Consider the following 17942-nt stretch of genomic DNA (forward strand, 5'->3'; position numbering starts at 1 on the left):
AGTGGTTAGCATGGCTGCCTCACAGCACCAGAGACCCGGGTTCAATTCCCACCTCGGGCAACTGTCTGTGTGGAGTTTGCACATTCTCCCCATGTCTGCGTGGGTCCCCTCTGGGTGCTCCGGTTTCCACCCAAAGTCCAAAGATGTGCAGGTCAGATGAATTGGCCATGCTAAATTGCCCGTAGTGTTAGGTGCATTAGTCAGGGGTGAATGTAGGGGAATGGGTCTGGGTGGGTTGCTCTTCAGAGGGTCGGTGTAGACTTGTTGGGCCGAAGGACCTGTTTCCACACTGTAGGGAATCTAATCTAATCTCAGAACCAGCTCTCAGAGAGAACTGAAACTCTGGCAATCCTGCTTTAATCTGTCAGCCAAGGCTCCCTGATGGGACCAGATTAACAGCCCCAAACAGGGGCTATTCTATGGCCTTGTTACAGAGGTTATCACCCCTGGTCTTTGAAGATCCATCAAGTGCACATAGTTATGAGAGAGGTTTGAACTCCCATGTAGGAGAAAGTGAGGACTGCAGATGCTACAGATCAGAGTTGAAAAGTCGAAAAGGAATTCCTGATGAAGGGCTTATGCCCGAAATGTTGATTCTCCTGCTCCTCAGATGCTGTACTTTTCCAGTGCCACACGTTTTGATCCAAACTCTTATGTAGAAAAGAATTGGTGATGTTTGCTGAAGAGCCTGCAATGAGATGCAGAATGACAGCTTTGTGTGGAACATATTTTGATAACTGCAGCATTGGAAACTTTTCTCCTTCACGTCTGTGATCAGGATGTGATACAAGTTCCGAATGGTGTGCATGCATGTCATCAGCATTATTCTTAATTCTTGTTTTCATTCATCCTCCCAGGAATGGTGGCAGTGGCCAAATCTGCATTTATTATTCACCCCCCACTGTGTTTAAATGATGTAGACAGCTAACTAGCTTATTAGAACTCTTTGGAGAACGGTTAAGAATCAACTGTAATCACTTATATATCAGACTCAGATAGGAAGGTTGGAGTCCTTCCTTCAAGGTAATAAATGAACTTGTATTTTATTATAATTCCACTGTTTTTGTTGACATCCTAATTTTATTTGAAACAAACACAGAGAATGCTGGAGAAATTCAACAGATCTGGCAGCATCCGTGGAGAGAGAAATAGTTAATGCTTTGGAGCTGGTATCACTCTTCTTCAGAACAGAAGAGTCAAGGGGCTGGGTGGGTGGGATGGTGAGGCAGGGATAGGTGAACACAGGTACAGGGTACGACCTGGGGCCTGCTCCATTGCCACAATGAATCAAACCACAAATTGGAGGAACAACACTTCATCTTCCATCCGGGTGGCCTACAGCCCGGAGGACTCATCATTGAGTTCTCCAATTTCAAATAAGCTCCCTTCTCAACACCCGATTCCCTTCCCAAGCCTTTCTCCCCTCCCTTCCATTCATCTCATCTCATCCCCTACCTGGGTTCACCTAGCCCCACCTCACCATCCTGCCCCCCCCCCACCCACCCCTTTTGTCTGCATCTAACCCACCCCCCCAGTCCTGAAGAAGGGTTACATCTGAAAGGTTGACACCTCCTGGTGCCACCTGGCTTCCTGTGTTCTTCCAGCCTTCTGCTTGTCTACCCTGCTTAAGTTACTCTGGCCGTGATAGTGTGCTAATTAAGAGTACACAATAATATTTCTCCACAGTTTCCAACATTCTGAAGTACTGGGATTCTCTGGGTCCATTGTAGACTAATTGATGGTGTTTAATTGGTATAATTAATCAATAACTCCAATATTGTTGTCCTGTCTGTCCGCCAGGATGGTAAACGGGAATGGCTTTTCAGACTTATCTGTTTAACAATTCCTATGTAAAACGAAAAAGAGCCAATACAGTTGTGGCTACCCCAAAAATACTACACTGCAAGTTTCATGCACAATCTTCATAAGTTTGTGATGCTGTAAAAATAAATACAGTTAAAAGCTTGAGGTTTGAGAAAGAACAGAAATGAGCAGTGTTTCCTGTTACTGATAGTGAGTGGCAAAGCTACTGATGTTGGTGCTACTTATATTTTGATACTTAGAACATTATAACTTTAATAAAATCAATTTAGTTGCATGGCTGTTGGTGGAGCTGAAATTGCAGGGTAATGGAAGATAGATTTGTCTTCATGTTGGGAATTAAATCCTCTGAAATTGACATCTGTTTGGGATCTACTTCCCAGTGATTTCATATCAAAGCCAAGTAGAGAATTCACTTGGATATTTCAGATGTCATTTCGGTAATTGAGTCATATTGTACTTGTACTGTTTGTGGATTATTTACCACAGCTCGGTACATTAAGTAAATTCTATATTTAGTCCCGGGATCTGATCAAGTGTATCCCAGGGTATTGTGGGAGGCTAGAGAAGAAATTGTGGAGCCCCTAGCAGAGACATTTGCATCATCAACAGCTGCAGATGAGATGCTAGAAGACTAAAGGGTGGCTAATGTTGTGTTATTATTTAAGTCTGCAAGGAAAAGCCAGGGAACTACAGACCGGTGAGCCTGACGTCAGTGGTGAGTATGTTGTTAGAGGGGATTTTGAGACACAGGGTCTACATGCATTTGGAAAGGCAATGACTGATTAAGGATAGTCAATGTGGCTTTGTGTGTGGGAAATCATGTCTCACAAACTTGATTGAGCTTTTGAAGAGGTGACCAAAAAGATAGAACAAAGCAGAGCAGTAGATGTTGTCGAAATGTTCTTTAGCAAGGCTATCAACAAGGTTTAGCATGGTTAATCAGGTTAGATCCAGGGAGAGCTCGCCGATTAGATACAAAATTGGCTTGAAGGTAGGAGACAGAGAGTGGTGGTAGACTGGAGGCCTGTGGTGTGCCACAAAGAATGGTGCTGCATCCACTATTGTTCATCATTTATAAAAACCATTTGGAAGAGAATTTAAGAGGCATTGTTAGGAAGTTTGTGGATGACACCAAAATGAGTGGATTAGTGGACAGTGAAGAAGGCTATCGAAGAGTATGATAGGATCTTGATCAAATGGGACAAAGGGCTGAGGAATGGCAGGTGGAGTTTAATTTACATAAATCAAGGCAGGATTTACGCAGTTAACGATAGGGCCATGGGGAGTGTTGTCAAACACAGAAACGTAGGGGTGCAGGTACCTAGTTCCTTGAAAGTGCATCACAGGTAGACTGGGTAGTGAGGAAAGCATTTGGTATGCTTGCCTTCATTAATCAGAACAGTGAGTACAGGAGTTGGAACACCATGTTAAGGTAGAACAAGACATTAGTAGGCCACATTGAGAGTATTGCGTACAATTCTGGTCACTCTGCTATAGGAAGAATGTTATTAAAATGGAAAAGGTGCAAAAATGATTTACAAGGATGTTACCAAGAGTGGAGGGTTTCAGTTATAAAGAGAGGCTGGATAGGCTGCAACATTTTTTCTCTGGAATGTAGGAGGCTCTGGAATGACCTTGTGGAGGTTTATAAAATCATGAGGGGCGTGGATAAGGTGAATAGCCAAGGCCTTTTCCTCAGGGTAGGGAAGTCCAAAACTAGGTTTAAGGTCAGAAAGGAAAGATTTAAAAGGTGTGACAATGCTGTCACTTTAACAAGGTTATTTTGTCCTTGTGTTTTTTTAAGAGAGGTCAAAAAGGCAGAAGTGTTGAGGGGCCTAGGAAGATTCTGGATTAGTGGTGCTGGAAGAGCACAGCAGTTCAGGCAGCATCCAAGGAGCAGCGAAATTGATGTTTTGGGCAAAAGCCCTTCATCAGGAATAAAGGCAGAGAGCCTGAAGCGTGGAGAGATAAACTAGAGGAGGGTGGGGGGTGGGGAGAAAGTAGCAGAGAGCACATTAGGTGAGTGGGGGAGGGGATGAAGGTGATAGGTCAGGGAGGAGAGGGTGGAGTGGATAGGTGGAAAAGGAGCTAGGCAGGTAGGACAAGTCCGGACAAGTCATGGGGACAGTGCTGAGCTGGAAGTTTGGAACTAGGGTGAGGTGGGGGAAGGGGAAATGAGGAAACTGTTAGGAAGAGTCTAGTTTAACAATGGCAGGGCAGTGGCCAGTTCTCCCAGTTCAGGGTTTTCAAGTTTGGTTTAGCTGTGACAGTCACAAGATGCTGGAGTCCAGGAAGGTTGCAACTTCAGCAAATGATTATTGACTGACTTTCTCTCTGAAATATTTTTGGGTGTTTTTCCCTCCTGCCTGTAAGAAACTGTGTTTCAATTTATGATTTTGCCAAGGGGTGTGTTTATGGGATGTACTGGATTGGAACAGTTCCTTAGTTAAGTTACTGTTTTGGGTCAGTTAAAATTTCCAATAGTTAAGTTATTCTCAATTCCATTTTCTTTTGTTCGTATTTCAATTGTAGTGTTCAAATAAATTTTGTTTTGCTTAAAGCCGACTGGTTTGACCAGCTGCCTCACACCTAGAATTTCCACTTAACATCTGTCTTTGAAATAAGAAAAAGTTAGGGTCTAAGCTATCTTCTTAAAATATTTTGAGAAGGTCTGGCCTGGTCCATAACAAAGGGACCTGACAGGCAACTTTTTCACACAGAGGGTGGTGAGTATATGGAATGAGCTGTCAGAGGCAGTGATAGAGGCGGGTACAATTGCAACATTCAAAAGACATTTGGATAGATGCATGGATAGGAATATTTTGGAGGGATAAGGGCCAAACATAGGCAACTAGGCCTAGTCCAGTTTAGGAAACTTGGTTGGCATAGAAGAGTTGGGCTAAAGGCTCAGTTTCCATGCTGTATGATTCTACAACCTTATCGTTTGTCTCCACATTTTATGTTCTTAAAAGTAGCTCAATTCTAATGAGTCATGCTTGTTTGGAACTTTTTGAATGGAGATTTTTTTTAACAAAACATTTATTTTATTAATTTAAACACTTGTCATTGTTTTCCATGGTGATAACAGAGTTTCTGGGTGCTAATTCCATTAAATGAAACCTTTCTGTTTTATTGCTAGATTGGACTTGTTTGCATAAGAGGTGATCGTGTCCACGAGCTGAAGATTAAGGTACGTGCTTCCCCATTGGCTCAGGAAGTCAGGGCCAATTACTATGGAGTTTGGATAGTTAATTATTTGAAGTTGTGGTTTCTGACTCCATGTGGGAGAATGCTAGAGAATCTCCATCAAGAAGCCAAGAAAGAGTCTGGGATGGAATGTAAGTCAGGGCAAGTCCACTAGGGTCAGCTAGGCAGTCCTGGGACTCTGTGGGACCAGCATGCTGTGGCGCCTGGGGACTGAAGGGCACCAACAAGAGGGCTTTCAAATGGGGTAAGGCCTTAGTTGCACATATAGTGCCCAATCTAAGGATGCACAGAAATTGCAGCCTCACCACATGGCTTGAGCATCTCCTACAGTATGGAAACAGGCCCTTCGGCCCAACAAGTCCACACTGTCCCTCCAAAGAGTAAACCATCCAGACCCCTCACTAATGCACGTAACATTACGGGCAATTTATCATGGCTAACTCACCTGACCTGCACATTTTGGACTGTGGGAGGAAACCGGAGCACCCGGAGGAAACCCACGCAGACACGGGGAGAATGTGCAAACTCCACACAGACAGTTGCCCGAGGCGGGAATTGAATCTGGGTCCCTGGTGCTGTGAGGCACCATGCCACCACTATGTGTGTGTATTTTGTGTTACTTAGAGGGGCAAACATTTATATTGTCACATTCCAGTCTGTATGTGCTAACCAATTCTGAACTTTTGTGGAATAAAGTTTGTTTTATAATGAATAGATAATTTTATGTTTATTTGAGACTGAACAAGAGGTAGGAGGAGCCCATGCTTCTGAAAAAGTGCACGAGAGACAAGGGACAACAGCTTCAGAGAGAGCAGGAGAGAGGTGGCAGCTTCTCAACAGCTCGGCAGAATCCCAAAGAGAAGAGTAGACTTGTGAGAGAAGGGCAGTCACGATGGGAGGGAAAATCCAGCTGTAGAGAACCTTCAATTTGTTACTGCCTCACAGACCCAAAGGATGATTCATGGATTCACCCAGTGCAGAAAAGGCCCTCCGGCCCATCCAGTCAGCATTGACATCACGGCCACTAAAGGTGTACTAATCCCAATCTCCGGCACTTGTCTCATGTCCTTAAATGTTATGATATTTGAAGTGCTCATCAAATATTTTTTAAAGGTTGTAAGGTTTTCAGACTCCGCAAGGCATTCCAGATTCCCACCTCCCTAAATCCTCCCTGAATCTCCTGCTCCTTACCCTAAAATTATACCCTCTCATGATTGACTCTTCAACCAAGGGAAAAGCTGCTCCCTATTCACCATGTCCATACCTCTCATAATCTGATACACCTCAATCATGTACCCCCTTCGGTCTTCTCTGCTCTAAAGAAAACAATTCAAGCCTACCTGGTCTCTCCTTATAGCTCCATTTGTCCATCCCAGAAAACATTCTGGTGAACCTCCTCTGTACTCCATTCAGTGCTACAACATCCTTCCTGTAGTGAGGTGACCAGAACTGCACACAATCCTCCAGTTGTGACCTGACCAACACTCTGTACAACTCCAACATTACCTTCCTGTTCTTTCACTCTGTGCCATGACTAATGAAATCTTCTTAACTAACCTATTCATGTGCTTCAGGGATCCCTGTCGACTTCAGGGATCTGTGAATAATTATCCCAAGTTCCTTTGAGCTACCCAGTATGCTGCCATTCTTTAAATACTCTCTCATCTGATTTCTCCTTCCAAAGTGCATCACCGCACATTTATCAGGGTTCAATACCACCAATCTGCCACTGTTCTGCCCATCTGATCATATCTTTCTGTAACCCACAACCAACTTCTTTGTTATTAACCATTCTATCAATCTTGGTGTTGTCTGCAAACTTGCTTAACATTCCCCCTACATTTACATCTCTATCATTTGTGTAGATAACAAATAATAAGGGTCTTATTACTGTTCCTTGTGGTACACCTTTGGACACCGGGCTGTAGTCCCTCGATCTATCTTTTACCACTACCCTTTGTGTTCTAATACTAAGCCAGTTTCCTATCCATCTTGCCAAGTTTTCCTCAATTCCATGTGCTTTAACCATCTCAATCAATCTCCCATGTGGGATCTTATCAAAAGCTTTTCTAAAATCCATATAAACTATATCCTCTGAGCTTCCCTCATCCTCACTTTTGATCACATGTTCAAAACTTCTAACAAATCTATAAGGCATGACCTCCTCTGACAAAGGCACGTTGACTACCCCTAATTAACCCGTGCCTTTCTAAGTGGGTATTAATTTGCTCCTTCAGAATTTTCTCCAGACGTGAGACTCACTGGTCTAATTTCATAGTTCATCTGTACAAACCTTCCTAAAATGTGGAACTCCATTTGCTTCCAGTCCTCTAGCACTTCCTCTATGGCCACAGGGGACTGAAAACGTTGTGTTAGAGCTCCTGCAATTTCCTGCCTCACCTCCCACAGCAGTCCCATGCAAGTCATTCAGGATTTGTCTAATTTTAAGCCTGACATAAGCTCCAATAGCACTCCATGTCCTATGACAAACTGTGCAAGTTCCTCACAGTCCCTTTCCCTGAATTCCATGCTTATGTTCTCCTTTTCCAGAGTGAAGACTGAAGAGAAGTCTTCATTCAACAACCTTCCAATATCCCGTAGCTTTACAAGCAAGTTGCCCTCATTGTCCGTAATGGGCCCAACTCCTTCCCCTGATTCTCCCTAGTCCTGCTTGTAACTCCTTTCTCAGGCTGCCTTTTTGCTCTTCTAATTACTTTCTTAAATTCCCTCTTACACTTCTTGAATTCCTCTGGAGTCACAGCTGAATTGCTCCTTTAGGACTTGCTAAAAGCCCTACTCTTCTTCCTTATCCAGCCCTGACATCCAGAGTTCTCTGAACTTATTGCTCCTACATGTCCCTCTAAAGGGTACGTCTTGGACCTGTATTCTATTCAGTTCCTTTCTAAATGGACCCCATTGCTTTTCTGTAGACTTACACACAAGGAGCGATTCCCAGTCTACTGTGACCAGATCCTGCTTTATTTTCATAAAATCTGCCTTCCTCCAATCCAAAGCCATCTTTTGCAGGCCATCTTTTCCCTGTTCAGATCTGTTTTGACCATGCTGTGGTTGCTATCGCCTAGACGTTTCCCCATGCCACATCAAACGCTTGTCTGGATCCTTTCTCCAGGACCAGATGCAGCACTACACCATCTTATGTTATATTTATGAACTAGGATATTACAGAAAAACTAGTGGTGATTGGTATGTGTATAGGAGGTCATGCCTTACAAATATGCTCGAGGTTTTCGAAATGTGTGGATGAGGGAAGTTCATAGAGTCATAGAGATGTACAGCACAGAAACAGACCCTTCAGTCCAACTCGTCCATGCCAACCAGATATCCCAATCCAATCTATTCCCACTTGCCAGCACCTGGCCCATATTCCTCTAAACCCTTCCAATTCATATACCCATCCAGATGCCTTTTAAATGTTGTAATTGTACCAGCCTCCACCACTTCCTGTGGCAGCTCATTCTATATTCACAGTACCCTCTGCGTGAAAAAGTTGCCCCTTAGGTCTCTTTTATATCTTTCCCCTCTCACCCTGAACCTATGCCCTCTATTTCTGGACTCCCCGACCCCGGGGAAAAGACTTTGTCTATTTATCCTATAACAGTTGATGTAGTTTATATGGATTTTAGCAAAGCTTTTGACAAGGGCTCAATGGGAGGCTGGTTGAGAAGGTTAAAGCACATGGAATTGATGGAAACGTAGTGAGATGGATCAGAAACTAGTTTAGTAATAGGACGCAAACAGTAATGTTGCAGCTGAAATGTGTGGGAGCCGGTGTGATCCACAATGGCTACATCTGCAGCAAATGCTGGCTGCTGTAGGAACACTCACTAGGAGTTGATGAGTTGTAGTCTGTGCTGCGACACACTAGTGAGGGTCAGAGGGCCCTGTCTCTGTGTTTAGTGGGCAGTCACAGCTTAGATTAAGATTGATTCCATCAAATCTGGTGAGTGGTCAGGATCAGGAGGGTGTGACTGCAGTGAGGCAAGTACTGTATCTAGATTCAGAATCTGGTTTTGGAGGAACCTTAGCCAGTGTCCAATAGATGTGAGGTTCTTGGTCAGGGTGTGGGCGAGGGCACAGATTGCAGGGAGGATGAGTAAACTAACCACAGCACCTTGGCTCAGCGCACTATTCAAGTGGGCAAGAAAAGAGAAATGTAACTATAATAACAGATAACCTACTTAGGCTAAAAGTGTCTAAGGAGTTCTTGAAGGTTTTATCAAAAAGAGTATAAGTACACATATTTGTTATAAAGCTAATTTATTATCTTAATCTAATTCAGAGATTTGTAAACTAATGAGTGAAATGACTAACTTTAACCAGATTGTTAAGGGCTAATTGGACACTATTTAATACATATTCAACAAATGGGTCTCACTGCCTTGGGCCTATCAGGGACTTCTGGGTGATGGCTGGCACTTGGAATTCTATTGCAACTTCCACATCTGGTCTCGCAAACCTCAGTCCAACAGTAAAATGTCCTAATGGTCACAAGAGCTGGGAAAAGTCCTCCGTATTAATGCTGTTTGGGGTGGCATGGTGGCTCAGTGGTTAGCACTGTTACTTTACAGCACAGGTTCGATTCCCACCTTGGGCATCTGTCTGCGTGGAGTTTGTACGTTCTCCCCGTGTCTGCATGGGTTTCCTCCAGATACTCCGGTTTCCTCCCACAATCTAAAGATATGCAGATTAGGTGAATTGGCCATGCTAAAAATGCCCGTCATGTTTAGGGATGTGTAGGTTAGGTGCATTAATCTGGGGTAAATGTAGAGTGATAGGGGAATGAGTCTGGATGTGTTACTCTTTGGACGGTCAGCACGGACCTGTTGGGCCAAAGGGCGTGTTTCCACACTATAGGGATTCCAAGATGAATCTGAGATCACATTTCATAGTACTTTTCCAAGCATTCCTGTGTGCTTGATGGTCACAAACAAATCTAGGTATCACTGCAAAACAGCCTGTTCTCAAACAAAGGTGAGGTCGTTGCCAACTGTTTTTACACTGCACCCATTTTTCATGTATTTTCCTTCAGTTGTACACTGCCATGTCAAATTAACCCTTAATAATCTGATTTGGAGATATCCAATCCATATCTTCAAAACAGGTGATCAAGACTTTACATAAACACATACTTCTCGTTCAATAGTCAACCTGTTTATTATGTGATAAAGTTGAAGACTAGTTCATGCTTAACTGGTAACAGGTTATGCATGGACTTAAAAGATTCTCCCACTCTTCTTTCACTTTTACCCATCTCATGGATATTTCTTCACTATCTCCCCCTTGGTCTCCAATTATAATTTTTACCTCCTTCTCACCACTTTTATTTCAGCTTCTTTATTGATTATGTGTCAGTGCCTTATCACTTGAACTATGTTTTTGTGTTCTTCCAGGTCACACTAACCATTTGACCAAGTAGGCATACACGTCTCAGACCTATTTTTCTGTGCATTTCAGTCATGCATTCCTGCATGTTAGCTGCTTCTGATGTAACAAACATTTCTGCACACTGATATCGGTATCCCAAGATCATGCCTTGCATTCTTGACTTTCAGGCAATCTTTTCAAATGATCAAAAGTAGGTGGAGGAGGCCCACGTACCCCACTCGCCTTGGCCCAGTGTTCCGGGTGATGGTCAAATCAACCAATTCAGTTCCCTTTCAAAAAAGTACATGGGCAATGCCTCACATATTTCCAAGAGAAAACTGTTAATTATTGAGTTACACCCAACTTAGTCATTCCTATCTCCACTTGATGCTGTGTCACTTTTTTCCTGTTACCAATCTTTTATCCTAAATGTGGGCTGCAGTAATTTCCACTTGAACTAACACAGAACTCTGTAGAAATCCCCCTGTCCACAGTGGGGAAGGAAAGAATGTATTCATAATAGCTTTAAGAGACAAGCAAACATTATCACTGCATAGTTTCAAGCATTACCAAATTTTGCCTATTTTGATCTTTCTGACAAAAAAAATATAATTTTCTCAAGGATAACTTGCCAAGATTATATTCAAATTTCCTCCTTTCAAAACTATTGTAAATTCAATATCATGCACTGTCCCTCCAATGTTTTGGGGCCATCAGGTTTCATTAGTTCTTCCCAAACAATCTATCCCATTCTTTTCTGATACAAATTGAAACCACTTGTTTCAGCCTTCATTTCAGTCAGATATAAGGGATGCTCTCCTTGTAACTGTCATGCAAACTCCAACAGAATGCAATCCAGTTTTCACAGAGGGCTTCTATACCTTCACTAGGGGATAGTGACGCATTGCTCTCTGTCCAAACTGTACTTGAGGGTCCTACCGTCTTGTCCACCCCTTTCAGGCTCATGGGTGACGTTATGCACTTGCTTTGTCTCACAACACAGGGATAGAACATGGAGGGAGATGCTGATTTCAAGGCTAGAGGATGCATTTTTAAGATGAGAGGAGAAAGATTTTAAAAAGTGCACGAGGGAGTGGTTCCTGTACGGAATAAACTTCCTGAGGAAGTGGTACAATTACCAGACTCAAAAGACATTTGGATAAGTACATGGATAGGAAAGGTTCGGAGGAAAATGGGCCAGGAGCAGGCAAGTGGGACTAGTTTAGTTTGGGATTATGTTTGGCATGGACTGATTGGACCGAAGGGTCTGTTTCCGTGCTGTATGACTTCGTACCTACATTCTCAAGGCTACCTGCCTTGGCTTGCTGCCTGAACTGCTGTGCCCTTCCAGCACCACTAATCCAGAATCTGGTTTCCAGAATCTGCAGCCATTGTTTTTACCTCGTTGTCTTGCAACATAGTAGTCCCACAGGTCGGCAAACAGATTTCTGTCTGGCTTGTTTTATTTTTATTCAATCATCCATTTCAACATCAATATCCAGTTTGTCCAATCACAATGTTGGGTCTACCTGCTGCCTATTCTTCATATTGCACATAATGGGCATTTCCTGTTGGTAATTATCGAGTCATAGAGTCATAGAGGTTTACAACATAGAAATAGGCCCATCATGTTTATCCTGCAATACTTTTACCAGTTCCCACAGCATTCTATTGTCTTTATCCAACTGTAAAGCATAAAAATGGGCACTCATGGTTAAATTATTCTGGACAGCTTCTAACTCAATTGTTCCTTTCATAACCTCTTTAGAAAGTCAATCAAGGACAATCTCATAATAACCATCACATATTTCTACCATTTTCCAATTAAGCTATTTATCAGTTGCATTTTTGAAAATGCCAGTGACATGATAACTTCACACAAAGCCTGCTGTTTCTCACATCTTCTCAAATGCAAGGCAATTCAACTGTTTCCTACTGTGAGTGAGACAAGGAAACTGCACAACTGTGAAATGTAGGAACGGTTCACCACTACCAAAGGGCAAATAGGCTGTTGGCGTGGAATGGTTTGGCGTAGCTAAAGTGATGAGGTTAGTACCTTGCTCTTCAGCCAAGGTGTTAGGGAACTCACTTTCAGTTTTCCTCTTCTTTCTCCTTCTTGAACGTTTTATGAATAGGAAGGGTTTAGAGGGATGTGGGCCAAATGCTGGCAAACAGCAGTAGATCCGTTTAGGATATCTGGACAGCATGGATGATTTAATACAATAGATCCAAACTAACGAGTGAATCTATTATCTTAAACTATTTGAGACAGATTTAACAAATGTGTCACATCACCTTCTGCCCATTGGGAATCCTGGTTGATGCCTGGCACTTTGAGTTCTGCCAGTCCTGAAGAAGGATTGTCAACCCTTTCCCAGTCCTGAAGAAGGGTTACAACCAAAACATCGACTTCTCCACCTCCTGGTGCTGCCTGACTTGCTGTGTTCTTCCAGCCTTCTGCCTGGCTAACTTAAGAGTTCTATCACTGTTTCCACGGCGCTAACCTGTGAACTCGAGTCCAATGATGAGTTTTAGAGTCGTAGAGATGTACAGCACAGAAACAGACCCTTCAGTCCAAATCGTCCACGCCGACCAGTTATCCTAACCTAATCTAGTCCCATTTGCCAGCACCCAATCCATATCCCTCCAAACCCTTCCTCTTCATATACCCATTCAGCTGCCTTTGAACTGCTGTAATTGTACCAGCCTCCACTACTTCCTCTGGAAGCTCATTCCACACACATACCACTCTCTATGTGAAAACATTGCACCTTAGGGTCCTAAATATCTTTCCCCTCTCACCCTAAACCTATGCCTTCTAGTTCTGGACTACCCCACCCCAGGGAAAAGACCTTCTCTATTTATCCTATCCATGCCCCTCATGATTTTATATGAAGATCCTGTTTTATTCTCAGGTAACCTTCTTTACTTCACTACACCTCCAATTTTGTGGTCATCTGCAAACTTACAAATCATTTATATAAATGAGGAAAAGTAGTTGACCCAGCACCGATCCCTGTGGCATTCCACTGGTCACAGGCCTCCAGTCTGAAAAACAACCCTCCACCACCACCCTCTGTCTTCTACCTTTCCGCCAGGTGCGTATCCAAATGGCTAGTTCTCCCTGTATTCCATGAGATCTAACCTTGCTAACCAGTCTCCCATGGGGAGCCTTGTCAAACGCCTTACCAAAATCCATATAGATCATGTCCACTGCTCTGCCCTCATCAATCCTCTTTGTTACTTCTTCAAAAAACTCAATCAAGTTTGTAAGACATACACAAAACCATGTTGACTAATCCTAATCAGTCCTTGCCTTTCCAAATATATGTACATCCTGTCCCTCAGGATTCCCTCCAACAACTTGCCCACCACCGAGGTCAGGCTCACCGGTCTATAGTTCCCTGGCTTGTTCTTACCACCCTTCTTAAACAGTGGCACCACGTTTGCCAACCTCCAGTCTTCCGGCATATCACCTGTGGCTATTGATGATACAAATATCTCAGCAAGAGGCCCAGCAATCACTTCTCTAGCTTCCCACTGAGTTCTCGGGTGCACCTGATCAATCACAGCCCTGATCTCACAAACTCCAGTGTGAGGATGAAAAGTCCCAAGAGCTGGGAAAAAGTTCCCAGTATTAATCTATTTGAATCTGAGATTACATCTTGCATTGCCGTTCTGAACACGTTCTCAAACATTCTTATATGCTTGGTGGTCAAAGAAGTGTGGTGCTGGAAAAGCACAGCCAGTCAGGCAGCATCCAAGCAGCAGAGAGTCAACATTTCAAGCATAAGCTCTTCAATAGGAGTATCCTCCTGAAGAAGAGCTTCTGCTTGAAACGTCGACTCTCCTGCTCCTCGGATGCTGCCTGACCTGCTGTGCTTTTCCAGCAACACACTCTTCGACTCTGATCTCCAACATGTGGAATCCCCACTTTCTCCTATGTGCTTGGTGGTCACAATCAAGTCCAGGTGTCGCTGTAAAACCAAGGCAAACAGAGCAGGCTGGTTTTACACAAAATAAAAACCAGAAGAAATGCAGATGCTGGAAATCAGAAACAAAGGCAGAAGTTGCTGGAAAAGCTCAGCAGGTCTGGCAGCATCTGCGAAGAGAAAGCCGTCCTGAGGAAGGGTCACCGAACTCGAAATGTTAACTTTGATTTCTCTTCAATGATGCTGCCCGACCTGCTGAGCTTTTCCAGCAACTTCTGTTTTAGTTTTTACACTCAGCCTGATTCTTATGTATTTTCCTACAATTGCCGATTGCCAGGCCTAAGTAAACTTTAACAATCTGGTTTGGAGATGCCATTTTTAAGCTGAATCCTACACATAATTTGGGGACTAGATATTATGCTTTGTGGAAAGCCAGAGAATCCTAAAGGCTAGGGATCCAGTTGTCATGGCACACATTGGTACCAATAACACAAGGAGAACTAGAAAAGAGGTTCTCCTCAAGAATTAAGAGTCGCTCAGGGCTAAATTAAAAAAGCAGAAACTATAGGGGTAATGATATCGAGATTGTCACCTTAGTCACTCGCAATTGGTGCAAGACAAATAGATTAAAGTTGCAATTGCTTGGCTCAAGGAATAGGGTGGAACAAATATGTTCTGATTCATTGGGCACCTGTACTAGTCCTAGGATAGAAAGAGCTGATCCATTAGGATTGGCTTCACTTGAATCATGTTGGGACTAGTGAATCATATAACTAGGATTACAGAAAGGGCTTTAAACAATTTAGTGAAAACAAAACTTCAATTGAATATAATTTCAAAAAATTAAAAAGAAACAAGAGAGCAAGGTAGTGAAGAGACAAGTGACAATCAAAGTGTGACAGGAGTGCAAAAAATATACTCCCAGACAGAGTAATAATAGTGAAAAGTCCATTTTAAGGCTGTTTTTCTGAATACACGCAGTATTTGTAACAAGATAGATGAGTTGATTGCACAAACAGAAATAAATGAATATGACTTGAAAGCTATTGTGGAGACACAGTTGCAGGATGACAAGGCTGGGAGCTCAATATTCAAGGGTAATTGATGTTCTAGAAAAGTACTCAAAAAGGAAAAGGAGGTGGGGTAGTTGTATTAACAAAAGAAGGTATCAGTGCAGTGGTAATGAGATGGATACAATAGATTATGATATGGAATCAATTTGGATGTAAACAAGAAAGAGCAGGGAAAGAATCATCTAAAGGCCTCAAAGAGTTACCTCACTGTAGGCCAAAGCTTAAATAATGGACAAAGGAAATAACAAAACCATATAATGTCACGGGTGATTTCAAAGCATTCAATGACTGAACAAATCAGGTGGGCAAGGGTGACATGGAAGATGGATGTTTAGGTTGCACCAGGAATGACTTCTTGGAGCAGTATGTTGCAGAATCTATTGGGGATCCAGCTCAAGTAATGTGTAATGAGGTAGGATAAATAAGAGATCTCATCATTAAGGATCCTCTAGGGAGGAGCGATCACAACATAGTAGAATTTCAAATTCAGCGGGAAGGGAGCAAATCAGGTCTCAAACCAACGTCCTCAATTTAAATAAGGACAATAACAAAAATGAGAAGAAAGAATTGTTGAAAGTAAATTGGGAAAGTGGACTTAGGGCTAGGTCAGTAGATAAACAGTGGCAGACATTTAAATAGATATTTCATAATGTTCAAAAAATTCAGTCAAAAAGAATAAGAAGGATGAGCCATGCCATAGTTAACAAAGATGGCCAAGGGAAGTGTACAATCAAAAACTAAGGCCTACAAAGCAGCAGGAGCTAGTGGACAGCTGGAAGATTGGGAGTGCTTCAGGAATAAGCAGCAGATGTTGCAAATGCTAATAAAATGAGAAACTTGATGGTGCAAGTAAAATGCCAAGAAATATGAAAGCCAACAGGAGAACTTCTATGATTATATGAAGAGACTAGCTCAAGTAAATGTGGGACCCTTGGAGGATACAACAGGGGAATTGATAATGAGGAACAGGGAAATGGCAAATAATTAAAATCACTGTAAGGTAATGTAACTTTTTTTTCTTTATTTCTTTATTTTATATCTAAGATCTGTACCTAGGAACTTTGTGCCTAAAATGACACGGGGAGGGGCAACATTGCAAACTGTTCACTGTATTCCTCTACTTCTGTATTTGAGTACGTGTGACAATAAAGACAGAACAGTCACCAGGACCTGATGGCTTACATCCAAGGGTTTGAAAGGAAGTGACTGCAGAAATAAAGAAAGCATTAGTCAAAATATTCCAGAATTCACTGACTTTTGGAAGGGCTCCAGTGGATTAGAAAATGGCTGATGTAATGCCCGTGTTACTGAAGGGAGGGAGACAGAAACCAGGAAACTGTCAGCCATTTAGCCTAACATTTGGGAAAATGCTAGAGTCCATTATTAAGGAAGAAATAATAAGATATTTACAAAGCTTAAAGCAATCAAGCATAGTTTTATGAAATGGAAATCATCTTGACAGATTTGCTAGGGTGCCTTGAGGGTATAATAAGCAGAGTTAATAAAGGGAAACCAGTAGGTGTATTTTCTATGGATTTTCAGAAGGCATTAAATAACATGCCACATTAAAGATTATTACACAAGATCTATGCTGATGAAGTTGGATGTAATGTATTAGCATAGATCTAGGATTACTTAACACACAGAAGACAGAGAATCAGGGAGATTAATGGCAGTTCTTCAGGTTGGAAACACGTAACTAGTGGAGTTACACAAGAATTATTCCCAAGGTTTCACTTATTTACCATCTATGTCCATGACTTGGGAGAGGTGACAGTATAATGTGATCAGATTGCTAATGATACCAAAAATAAGTGGGAGGGCATGTTGGGCTGAGGCCATACAAAATCTCCAGGAGGATATATATATATATATATATATATATATGTCGGATGAGTGAGTGGGCAAAGGCTTGGTAAATGGAGTTGAATGGAGGAGAGTGTGAAGTTTGACACTTCAGTCGGAAGAATCAAATGGCAGACTGGCATTTGGAGAAAGTCTCCAAAAACGTGCAGAGTGATCTGAGTGACTTGTGCATGAAACACTAAGGTAAGCCTGTAGGTCCAGCAAGTAAGAAGGCAAATGGAATTTTGATCTTTACTGTTAGAGGGTTTGGGGTTAAAAACAGGGAAATCTGTTACAACTGTACAGATTATTAATGAGGCCGCAGCAGGAGTATCCTGGACAGTTTGGTCACCATCTTTTAAAAAAGGAGAAACAGGCATTGGAAGCTGTTCAAAAGAGTTTTGTAAGTGATTCCTGCAGGGGTTGACTTCCCCAGACTGTCTAAATGGTTAGGCCTTTATCCATTAGAGTCTGGGTATCTCTGTTGATGCCACCAAACACTCTCAGTAGACCTGTGTGTGCACAATATCCCTGCCAGTACTGCCAGTGATGTCATTCTGCCTGCTCACTCATGTTGATTGCCAGCAAGTTTTTTTAAACTGTTATGAGACCCTGCCTTACAGTTCGGAAGAAGGAGTGGTGCAAGATTGTGAAGGGGCTTGGCATTTTTGATGTT

General features: G+C 42.5%; 1 long non-coding RNA gene across 1 annotated transcript in view; it reads left to right on the forward strand.

The window, feature by feature from the left end:
* The window catches only part of LOC148139943 (uncharacterized), a 30004-nt gene that overhangs the window by 10612 nt on the left and 1450 nt on the right, over positions 1-17942 (forward strand). Inside the window, exon 2 of the long non-coding RNA XR_015753363.1 lies at positions 4964-5014. This is a non-coding gene — a long non-coding RNA (uncharacterized LOC148139943). The remainder of the gene's footprint in view (positions 1-4963; positions 5015-17942) is intronic.

The sequence above is a fragment of the Chiloscyllium plagiosum genome, unplaced genomic scaffold (genome assembly GCF_037043375.1).
Source record: "Chiloscyllium plagiosum isolate Xiang-an unplaced genomic scaffold, Cpla_swu_hap1 HiC_scaffold_36, whole genome shotgun sequence".
Lineage (NCBI taxonomy): Eukaryota > Metazoa > Chordata > Chondrichthyes > Orectolobiformes > Hemiscylliidae > Chiloscyllium > Chiloscyllium plagiosum.